Source organism: Mustela nivalis (assembly GCF_964662115.1).
Source record: "Mustela nivalis genome assembly, chromosome: 2".
Taxonomy (NCBI): domain Eukaryota; kingdom Metazoa; phylum Chordata; class Mammalia; order Carnivora; family Mustelidae; genus Mustela; species Mustela nivalis.
Window position 1 is genome coordinate 53518174 of NC_139021.1, and position 11499 is coordinate 53529672.

General features: G+C 41.0%; 1 long non-coding RNA gene across 1 annotated transcript; it reads right to left on the bottom strand.

Annotated features, from left to right (window-relative positions):
- Nucleotides 1-362: 362 nt before the first annotated feature.
- On the bottom strand, nt 363-10543 carry LOC309859055. The gene is made up of 4 exons (XR_014308512.1): nt 10415-10543; nt 8747-8851; nt 2932-2996; nt 363-1107 (listed from the first exon to the last, which is right to left on the bottom strand). It is a non-coding gene; the product is annotated as an uncharacterized lncRNA (long non-coding RNA).
- Nucleotides 10544-11499: the final 956 nt, after the last annotated feature.

An 11499-nucleotide genomic window follows, 5' to 3' on the forward strand; every position in this document is an offset into this window, starting at 1 on the left:
ACATTTCTCCTGCCCTGAATCATCCCAGGGTCAGGTACCAGGCAGCTAGAGACTGCTCCTGCAGCTTAAAACTAGAATTATTCAAAATAGCCAATCCTAAATTGTTCCCCATACCCTCCTTTGTCTTTCCTGTGGAAATACCAAAAAAAGGCTGCATCCTTAGCTTTTCCCTAGCTTTGGCTTCTGCCTCCTGACCAACATCTGGTGCTTTCCACATAGCCCTGCATGACCTGGTGTGCCTCCTCTGGACAATGTAAGTAAGAAATGCTTCTTTCAGTTTCATTGGCCTCTGTGTTGTTACTCAGTCACCTCCATAAGTCAAAATCCCAGGAACACAAATGAGACACATACACGACCACTTCTCTGTCTCAGTTATTTTATATTTGAGTTTTTTTGGACACATATTTTTACTGGAACATAAATTCGGAACCCAGGCTAAAAGGAATGTCAGAGGACTAAGAATTGTGCTTGCACAGTGAGCTGGAAGGCATCAGGGAATTGGGCAACCGAGCCAACAGGGGTTGTGGGTGATGAGAAAAAAAGCAAACACTATTTAAACATTCCTCTAAAGTACATTATGAAGGCATCAAAGCACTAGAATGTGGCTTGTGTGTCTAGTACATGCTGGGTATTTTTCTTATCCCCTCTTATTTAATCAGCTTTAGTACACAGATGGAACCCAAAAAGGTAAATGACTTTCTCAAGGTCAAACAACATAGCTGGATTTGAATCCAGATGCCTCCTAGACCCCCAACTGGTGCTCTCATTGCTGTACCAAGTCCTCCCCTTCTGAGAGATGGAAAGTCAGGAATGAAAGGGTCAACCCAGACGTACGGAGAACTGCAGCTTTCGAGATGTTCTCTTTCTCTGAACGCCTGATCCATGGCATGTTTTAGATACAGCATTGAGAAGCCAAGAACGGGGGGTGGGGGTTTGGGGGAGAAACCACAGATTTTATTTAGCAACTAACAGGATAGGAAGCAGGTTTAGACTCATGTGGAAGACAATGACGGACATTGAGAGCCGAGAGGTCGTTCTTGGGCTGGGAAAGGAAGCCCTTCAGGTTCCTGAAGTCCAGCTGGAACACTCGTGACAGCTGGAAGAAATCTGTACAGAGGAGAGGGAATCAAATAGCTGTCAAAACAAATTGAGAAGAAAAGGGAATGACAAGTTTCAACTTTTTTTTTTAGGGTAACTTAGGACTCCATGATCTAATTTATTAATTTTCTCAAGTCTACTATATTAGTGCTCTAATTTAGTCTATATTTATGAACTTTTAATGGAAACAGAGTCTCTGATCCTTCAGATAAAGAAATATAATTTGGGGGTTTCCTAGGCAGTGAGTGAAAATACGAGCAATGTGGTGTGACACTGGGACACTTACCTTTCACAGCTGCTAGAGAAGAATGAATCACGTAAAGAGTTTTCTTTCATAATAAAATATTTTATGTCAACCCATTTTTCTCATGGATAAATAAGTAGAAAGGAAAAGCGGGATGGAGGTGAATAATCAACTACATGAAAAGCAAAGAAAACTAGAGCCTCCGGGAGGTTTAACTTCTTGTCTAAACAAAAGGGTGTGACATTGGCCCAAGAAGGACAGATCTTTGGAAGTTTGGGATTAAATGGAAAGTCAACATTTAGTTTGATTCTCTTAAGTGATTTTTGAAGTTATTTTTGCACCAGAAAGTGTATGTATGGTTTAATGGATTCCGATAGTGCTCACGGATGACCTTCTTGACTTCTGGCTTTTACAAATTTTAAAACTTCAAGGTAATACTTCCCCAAAGTTTAAACTTAGATGTAATAGGATTTCCCATGTTTGGAAAATCTGGATGAACTATTTTAAGTTCAAGGGAATGTGAAAATGAAGTGTCTTAATGTGGATTTAGCAGGAAGATTCTTGTTGCCTTCCCCAGCTACAACTCTGCTGAATACACTGCATTCGTAGATTACTGGAAAGTAGCAGTTGTCATAGAAGAAAGGGTATTCCTGTACTGAGAGAGGCAGTGAATGCTGGAAAAGTGACTCACTGCTTCTAAAGAGGGGTTATTTCAGTTTCTTTTCACTTGTGTATTTTTTTCCTACAGTGCAAGAATATATAGTGTGACTTCTAGATGTTCCATTCTTTAGAACAATTTATTCTAGAACACATTTTGTTCTCCAGTGAATTTAAAATGGCTAAAAGATATAGAGTTTTCTAAGATTGGGGAAAGGAAGTAAAAAGGGAGAGAAAAAGGGAGAGACACGCGGGAGGAATTAAGAAAGGGGAGTCACTTGTTCATGAGCTTCTGGGAGTGTTGGAACTAAATCAGTCCTCCCCTTAGTACCAAGGCATGGCAGTGATGGCATAATTAGAGCTTAGCACTAAGGATGGGTTTGCCAGGACACCTTCCTCCTTTGGGTTGGATTTTATTTCCTCTGGAAGAACATCCAGATTAAGGTACTTTGTGAAAGCATCCATGCTCTGATTTTTTTTTTTTCTTACATTCTAGAGAACTTTCAGTTCTGAGGAAATCTAAAATATGTGAGATAATTCCTATCCACCAATATTGAATGTAAATATAAAAATCTGAAAGATAAAAGAATGTCTTTTGCTTGTAAAATTTTCTGTTTTTCTGTGACCTCTTCCTTCCTTTTGTTTCTCATTTCACCAGGGGAACTGGATATGAAAAAATAAAAAATAGAAGAACTAAAAGACCTCATATATAGTGTAACAATGGAGTTAGGCTCTGAAATAAGTTACAGAACATTTGATCCAGTTATTTGTTATCGATTTGTTGGAGTTCTTTATATATTTTGGAAATTAATTCCTTATTATCTATGTGATTTGTAAATATTTTGTCCTATTCTGTAGGCTGATTTTTTCATTCTGTTATGAAAGCCTTTCAGTTTGATGTAGTCGCACTAGTCTAGTTTTGCTTTTGTTACCTGTGTTTTGGTGTCAGATCCCAGAAGAACAGTAGAGCAGCTGTGGAAAACAGTGTGGAGGCTCCCTGAAAAGTTAAAACTAGAATTACTGTATGATCCAGCAATCCCTTTTCTGGGCATGAATTCAAGGGAAATCAGATTCTGGAAGACATATCTGCACTCACTCATTCAGTGCAGCATTGTTCCCAATAGCCAAGACATGGAAACAGCTCAGGTGTCCAATGGCAGAAGAATGGATAAAGAAAATGTGGTATACATATTCAATAGAATTTATTCAGGCTTAAAAAAGAAAGAAATCCTGCCATTTGTGACAATGTAGTTGAACCTAGAGGGCATTATGCTGAGGAAAATAAGCCAGTCATAGAAGGATGAATACTCCATGATTCTACTTACATGAGGGACCTAAAACAGCCAGACTCATAGAGGTGGAGAGTACAATAGCTGCTGCAGGGCTGGAGGGTGGGAGTGGTGGAGCGTGGTGGTTTAATAGATACAAAATTTCAATTATGCAAGGTGAATACATTCTAGAGTTCTATTCAAATAACAAGAAAACAAACAAACAAAAATGAACTAAAGAAATTTTCAAAAGTGATGGATAGGTGGGCTCCTGGGCAGCTTAGTTGGTTAAGTGTCTGTTTTGGCTCGGGTCATGATTCCAGAGTCCTGGGATTGAGCCCCACATTGGGCTCCCTGCCCAGTAGGGAGCCTGCTTCTCCCTCTGCCCTTCTGCCTCCCTGTGCTCATGTGCTCTCTCTCAAATAAATATATAAAATCTTAAAAAAAATGATGGGTATGTCCATTGTCTTGACTGTGGTGATAGTTTTCTAGATGTCCACATAGGCCCAAGCTCATCAAATTGTGCATGAGATATGGCAGGGATTTTTGTTGTTGTTGTTTTGTTTTTGTTTTTGTGTGTGAATTACACATCAAAAAGGTTGTGAGAAATTATAGATTATTTAGGAGCACCCAGATGGCTCAGTGTGTTAAGCATCTGAACCTTGGTTTTGGCTCAGGTCATGACCTCAGGGTCCTGGGGTTGAGCCCCTCATCAAGCTCTGTGCTCAGCATAGAGTCTGCTTGAGATTCTCTCTCTCCCTCTCCCCTCCCCTGACTCGTGCTCTCTCTCTCAAATAAATAAATAAATAAATAAATAAATAAATCTTTTTTTAAAAAAAAGATATACTATTTGAAAATTATAGAAAAGTACAATTGCCAAACTGTGGAAAGAGCCAAGATGCTCTTCAACAGATGGATAAAGAAGATGTTGTCCATATATACAACGGAATACTATGCCTCCATCAGAAACCATGAATAGGTTGATACCCAACCTTTGTATCAATGTGGACGGAACTGGAGGATATTATGCTGAGTAAAATAAGTCAAGCAGAGAAAGACAATTATCATATGGTTTCACTTACATGTGGAGCATAAGGAATAACTTGGAGGAAATTAGCAGAAGGAAAGGAAAAATGAATTGGGGGAAATCGGAGGGGGATATGAAACCATGAGAGACTGTGGACTCTGAGAAATAAACTGAGGGTTTTGGAAAGGAGAAGGGTGGGGAGAGTGAGCCTGGTGGTGGGTATTAAGGAGGGTACATATCGCATGGAGCACTGGGTGTGGTGCATAAACAATGAATCTTGGAACACTGAAGAAATAAAATTAAATTAAACAAAAAAGAAAAGACCCCCCAAAAGAGAAAAGTACAGAGAATACTATTATAGCAAATTGACAGGCACCACCCGGTATTTTCATTTTTTAAAAAAAAATATTTTATTTTTCTTTAGAGAGAGAGAGAGATAGCACAGAGAAAGGGAGAGAAATTTAAGCATACTCTGTGCTGAGTGTGGAGCTTAACCTTATGACCCTGAATCATGACCTGAGCCTAAATCAAGAGTCAGACACTTAACTGAGACACCTAGGTGCCCCAGCCACCACTCAGTCTTTTCAGATAGTAACACTTTATCTTCTTTTCTTTTTTCTTTAAATCAGAAATTACAGAGAAGTTTAAGACTCTTGGCTACCCTTCAGTGATCCCATCTGCTCTCTCCCCAAAGATAGAGCCAGTTCTCATGAAGTTTATGTTTAAGATTCCCAGGCAGGAACTTCGTGAGCAAAGAGAATTCTACACATTCAAACCCAATGGTTGGCAACTCAACACCACTGAGTACAGCAGGATGGCCATCCTGCTTGAAGTTGGAGGTGTAGCCCCATGTTGAATGAGGGACTCTACTTTAGGGTGTAAGCCCAGAGGAAATCTTGCTGATTTGTACAGGGAGAATGTATATTTCATTGCAGCACTGTTGGAAGTAATAAAAATTACTAAGTCTTAGATTGTTTTTATTATTGAAAATATTTGTGCCCAACTTACTTTCCATTGGGAGATGTGAGTGAATTGAGAGAATAAAAGTAAACAATGAAAAAGTGTGCAATAGAAACAAATGTTTAAGATAGATGTAAAACATTTTGTTAGCTTTATTTCAGTTGGTTCGATGAACAGTAATCCTATCTTTCCTGCTCAAAGTGTGGTCCATAGACCAGAGGAGGGTCATGTCCTGGGGGGATGTGTTAGAAATGCTGACTTTCAGGCTCCCCTCCAGCTTTACTGGATTAGAATGTGCATTTTAACAAAAACACCAGGTAATTTGTATGCACAGTAAAGTTTGGAAGCACAGGTCTAGAACAGTTGCCCTCAATTTTTATATCTCAGCAGACTGATGGGTCATGGTGGGCCGTGAGGTGAATACAAATACAACCTTAGTAACAATATACACTCATTGAACTATTTAAAAAATAAAGCAACTCTGAACCATTTCACATGGTACCCGCACTCAAATTCATGTGCATTTCCAGAGTGAAAGAATAAGTGTTGAGGTGGGTCTGTAGAGATAGGGTTGTGCAACAGCACACAACCTAAGGGATTGTGATGGGATCCTGCAAAGAGAGGCATGTGCTTTGTGACTGGTAGAGGGTAAGCTGTTGACTATAATAGAGTTAGCATCCGGGAAAATTGATAACCAATAATAAAAAGTGTCTTCTCTTAGAATGGACCATTCACTCGTTGAACAAATATTTACTCATCTCTTGCCACATCACCTCTTCTGCTAGACCCCAGCAAACTGTAGTGAGGCCACACCACATACCACGGGCACAGTGTATGTCCCAATAGAACTTACCATCTCTCAAGCAAGGCAGGCATTTCACAAGTATGACTGTCTGATGAATCTTATGAGAAGAGAGGCATGAATCTTACAAGGACAGTTAATTGGGCAGGTAGGCAGATAGTTAGTTGATACCTAGAAAGATGCTACATAGAGAGAGACGGGGAGAATGAAAGCATATAGCACAGGCATGTGTCAGACAGCCTGACTGACACATGTCTGTGTCAGACAGTAGAAATTTTTGAAATGTTAGAGATAAACTCTGATTTTATTTTATTTTTTATAAAAAGATTTTTTTATTTCTTTCAGAGAGAAAGAGAGAGAGCAAGCATGTGTGAGTGGGGGAAGAGGCAGAGACAGAGATTCTCCAGCAGACTTTGTGCTGAGCACGGAGCCCAAGCAGGACTCGGTCTCAGGACCCTGAGATCACGACCTGAGCTGAAACCAAGGAGTCAGATGCTTAACTGACTGTGTCTCCCAGACTCCCTGAGAAATGTCTGATTTTAACAGAATATGTGGACCTATTAGACTATGAAGATGCAAGGAGAAACAGGATAACAAAACTTGGGACACTGGCTTTAAATAAAATGACTCGACAGATTGGATTTTTAAAAATTATTTACTATGATTAGATAAACCTACAAATCTGGAAAAGCAGTAAGTTATCTGTAAAGAGGCATTTGGAAACCTTGATTCAAATATTACCCAGATGTCTCAAGACTCAATTTCTGAGGCTTTCAGATGCCCTTCCAGTTTAATTATACACTGAACCCCATGCTTCTTCCCTGGTATAGGGAGCTGGAACCAGCTATCTCTCAAGGGTCTCACAGGAGGTTTGCAATTGCTTTTATTTGAAGAAACGAGGACATGTATGGTAGTTTGGCTTTTTGTCTAATGTGTTCTCTGCTCCCTACTGCTGCTGTTTGCCTAGCGTGCCACTAGGACAGAGAGACAATGGATAAGGGAGGCACTCAGCCTGCCCTGTCTGGTATTTAGGCTTCTATGAAGAATGTTCTGCTGTCTGATCAAAAAACAATGTATCAAGAAAACATTGTAACCATCACCTAATGTATATTTTATGATGTGCAAAAATACATATATTGCATACACACATATATGGCTTTGTGTGTGTGTGTTTTCTCCTAGTATTTCCTTTTACTCAGTGCTCCTGCTGCAATTCCAGGTTTATGACCTCCTTGGAGAAGGGATAAGAGAGTAGAAGGAGAAACAAAACAAAACAAAACAAAACAACAAACTCAAGAGTTTCCCTCTGGGTTTTGAATTTCAAAAATCGAACCTAGCCTTCTGAGGAGAAAAGGCATGACCATTAAGTTTGGGAGATCCTAATAAAGAAAACAAATCTGTCCCCTCTGATGGTCTGATTGGATAAAAGTGTTCTGATCCATAGACCAGAGCATCAGAAGGGAAGTGAAAAGGGCACTGGGCCCTTGATAAAGTGGCTAGGGACCTATTTTCTGTGTTTCTATGAGTCCCAGCCTTGGAAGGATAATAAAATTCCCAGGTATGTTTGGGGGATGGAGAGCAGACAATCAAGCCTAGGCCTCGATTCTCAGACAGAGTTGGGAAGGTAGCAGAACTCCAAAGAAGGAATTAATGTCTTCTGCGGATGTAGGCAGAGGAAGTTTAGTTGGCCAGGGAAACCACAGCACTTGGAGATAGCTCAGGCAGAGCTGGACAAAGGGCACCTGTCACTGAGAGGCAGAGATGACACCTGGCTGGTGGGGCTGCCGGGAAGGGACTCCCACCTGGCTCAGATGTCTGTTTTTCTGGGCCACACCTCCAGGTCTGGCACTAAGTAAATGCCTGAGAATTGTCATGTAACTTCAGAATAGGAAGGACACAGAACTGGTAAAAATTTAGTTTTTATCAATCAAGAGAATGAGGATTCAAAGTATAAACTGAGCGAAAAAAATAATGTTACATTTCTTTTTTAAAATATTTATTTTTTTCCATTTTAATGGATTTTTAAAATTATGTTCAGTTAGTCACTGTATAGTACGTCATCAGCTTTTGATCTCGTGGTCAATGATTCATCAGTTGCATAGAACACCCAGTGCTCATCACAACACGTGCCCTCCTTAATGCCCATCACCCTGTCACACCCTCCCCACAACCCTCCTCCCTTCTAAAACCCCCAGATTGTTTCCCAAGGTCCATAGTCTCTCATGGTTCATCTTTCTCTCTGACGTCTCCCCCTTCAGATTTCCCTCCCTTCCCCTGTGGTCCTCCGTGCTATTCCTTATGTTCCACATAGGAATGAAACCTTATGATAATTCTTTCTCTGCTTGACTTACTTCACTTAACATAATCCCCTCCAGTTCCATTCATGTCGATGCAAATGGGGAGTATTCGTCGTTTCTTTTTTTTTTAATTTTTAAATTTCATTGTTTCTGAGGACCGAATAATATTCATTCCATTGTATATATGAAACACATCTTCTTTATCCATTCCTCTCTTAGAGGGGATCATGGCTCCTTCCACAGTTTTAATGTTACATTTCTTCACATCAAATTTTTTGCTCAAAGTTTGTGCTTATCACGGTACCTTTCTCAATATTTGTGTGGGATTGAAGTTTGGAGATAAGGTACGTTCAAGGAAGAAGGGGGTTGTCTTCCCTCTTCTCTCTTTCTTACCTTAAGACATTGGGTTACCTATGCTGGAAGCATTTCTGTTCCTCCAGTTTACTTCCATAATTCCTAAATTTGTTCACCAATATCTCTTCTCTCCATTGCTTGACCCTGGAATCAGAGACAAAGCAGACAAGCATCAAACCCCGAGTTGTGTCTTAGGATACCCTCTCCCTCAGAGGACACCCATTTCTCACAGAATTCTGAAGGTGTCAGCAATTCTGTCAGCTCCCCAAGCTACTTACCTTCTCCTTGAGGCCCAACTTTTTCTGGAGGTAAGTTGCAGAATCTTTATAACTTTGTGAACAAATACCAAACACACTGAGAAGCGGAATGGAGAAAATACAAGAAAGGTGGAAAAGATATAAGAATTTGGCTGGAGAGAAGGAAGACAGACAGTAGAAGTAAGGCCACGATTTTCTGGTTGAAAACATTATACTAGTTTGCTTCCCCAGCATTGCCCCTGCCAGGGGGAATATATTTTTTATATGATTGTATTGAGTCAAATATATGCCTTATGCAGGTGCTTTGTGGGGACGTGGGAGAACTTGGGAGTGATGTCTAACTCTCTGGGGAGCTGAGAATTCTATTTGATTTTTAAAAGCTTTTTTGCTCTGTTGAGGTAGATGCTTTGCATGGAGCCCTCGCCCTGGCTGCTCTTCTGCACGGCCCGCAGCTTCTGCATGCTTTTCCAGATTAGCAGAGGGCAGCATGGGGCACCATGTCTACACTCAGAACTGCAGAAGTCATTGTTGTAATGACTGAATGATTCTGTCATCCTGGGGGGCCCAACCCTCCCTGCTCCAAGGTGCTGTCGTTTTATCACTGAACACTACCGATGGACCTAGAGAGTATTATGCCAAGTGAAATAAGTCAGACAGAGAAAGACAAATACCACACGATTTCACTCGTATGTGGAATCTAAAAAAAAAAAAAAAATGAATAAATAAAAAGCAGAACCAGACCTATAAATATAGAGAACAAATGGATGATGGCCAGAGGGAAGGGCGGAAGGGGGTAGATAAAACAGATGAAGGGGAGTGGGAGGTGTCGGCTTCCAGTCATGGAATGCATTAAGTCACAGGAATGAAAGCACAACATGGAGAATATAGTTACGGGTATTGTAATAGTGTCACATGATGACAGATGGTAGCTACACTGTCAGTGAGAGGAGCATAACACATAGAGATATTGAATTACAAAGGTTGGACCTCCAAAACTAATCCAACATTGTGTGTATCAACCATACTCAAGTAAAAACAAACAAACAAAAACCCACAAAAGTCCTCAGTGGGAAACCCCTTGTTTCCCATCCAATGAAGTTGGCCTTGGCTGTGTGTGTTCACCATGGGAACTGGCTGCCACTCTCACTGGGAGTTTAAGGGGCACTTGGTGGGTTGTGGTCCCATCACCTTGGAAAAGAGCTGTGGAGAGACTTCCACAGCACCTGCATTCATAGAGGAAATCATCCCCAGTTTGTTTGTGTCTAAGGTGGGTGCTTGTCCAGAAAGAAGAACCACTTAGAACACCTCTTAGAACATTTAGAGCACCACTTAGAACATCTTAGAGCAGTGGGTGGTGAATGCTGGGGAGACTGCAGGGAGGGAGGAGAAGCATGTACTATGTAGGATCCCAGGCTGCAGCTTTGTGTGAAGAAGCCTACTCAGCACTTACCTGCACCACCCCGACTAGAGCTCCTCTGCTGAGTTTCTCACTTAAGGGAGCAATAAAACAGACGAGGAAGGAGAGAGAGCTTGGGCAGTGGTGAACCAGAGGAAAGGTTCCATCGACCAGGAATGAGCTGCTGTGTCTCTGTCTGTTGGCTTTTCTTCCCCGCTACCCCGCCCTTTATATGTGGCTAGTGTCCATTAAATATTTGTTCACTGAATGAATAAATATCCAGGGATGTAACGGTTTAGACTACAGTTACTTTCGTAATTGAGTTATTGGCAATAATGGAACTATAAGCATTTGGCCATTTATTTATTTATTTATTATTTATCTATCTTGGGGGGGGGCATCTGTGATCCTGCTGTTTTTTAATGACCAGTTGTCATAAAATTGTCTAGCAATTTTACTGATAACTCCATATGATGGTCAGACAAAAACCTAGTCAATAAAAATGACTGTAGATCAAGTAATTCTGTGGAGGTATTTTTATATTTCTAAAAACATGATCTCGGACTCCAGAAAGAGGAATCTGTGTACGCGGCAGGATTAACCAATACTCCCTCCCTGCCACTGGGGAAGCAAATGCGTTCTGAGAGAATGCATTTAATAATTGCACAGTCTATGCCGATGGCTCAGGCAGAGCCATTATTCTTTTATGTGGGGAGTGAGTGCTCTGTGATGAAAACAAGGCAGGAAGGAAGCAATAGTCGCTGAACACAGTAATGCCAACATCATATTTCTTAAAAGGTAGGAGGAAGACCCTGTGAATGGGAACACTGTGCTTTCTTCTTGTATGATTATACTCCCCTTTCTCAGCATGTTCTAGAGGAACATGGCGGCAACCAATATTGGCAAGGAGCTTCTATTGGCTTCTTTTATTCCTGGGTGCACAGCCCACGGCTCCCCTTAGAACCAGCACAAGCCTGAGCAAAGGAAAACTTCTCTTACAGTTCTGCTGAAGTCTGAAGTGAGAGAAGTAGAATTTTCCTAGAGGTGAAGGAGATTCTGAGGAGAGGTGAGTTTTCCAAGGGAAGAGAGGATCAGAGTGTCACTGTGGGAAAGGAACGGGGAGGTAAGGCTAGGGGACA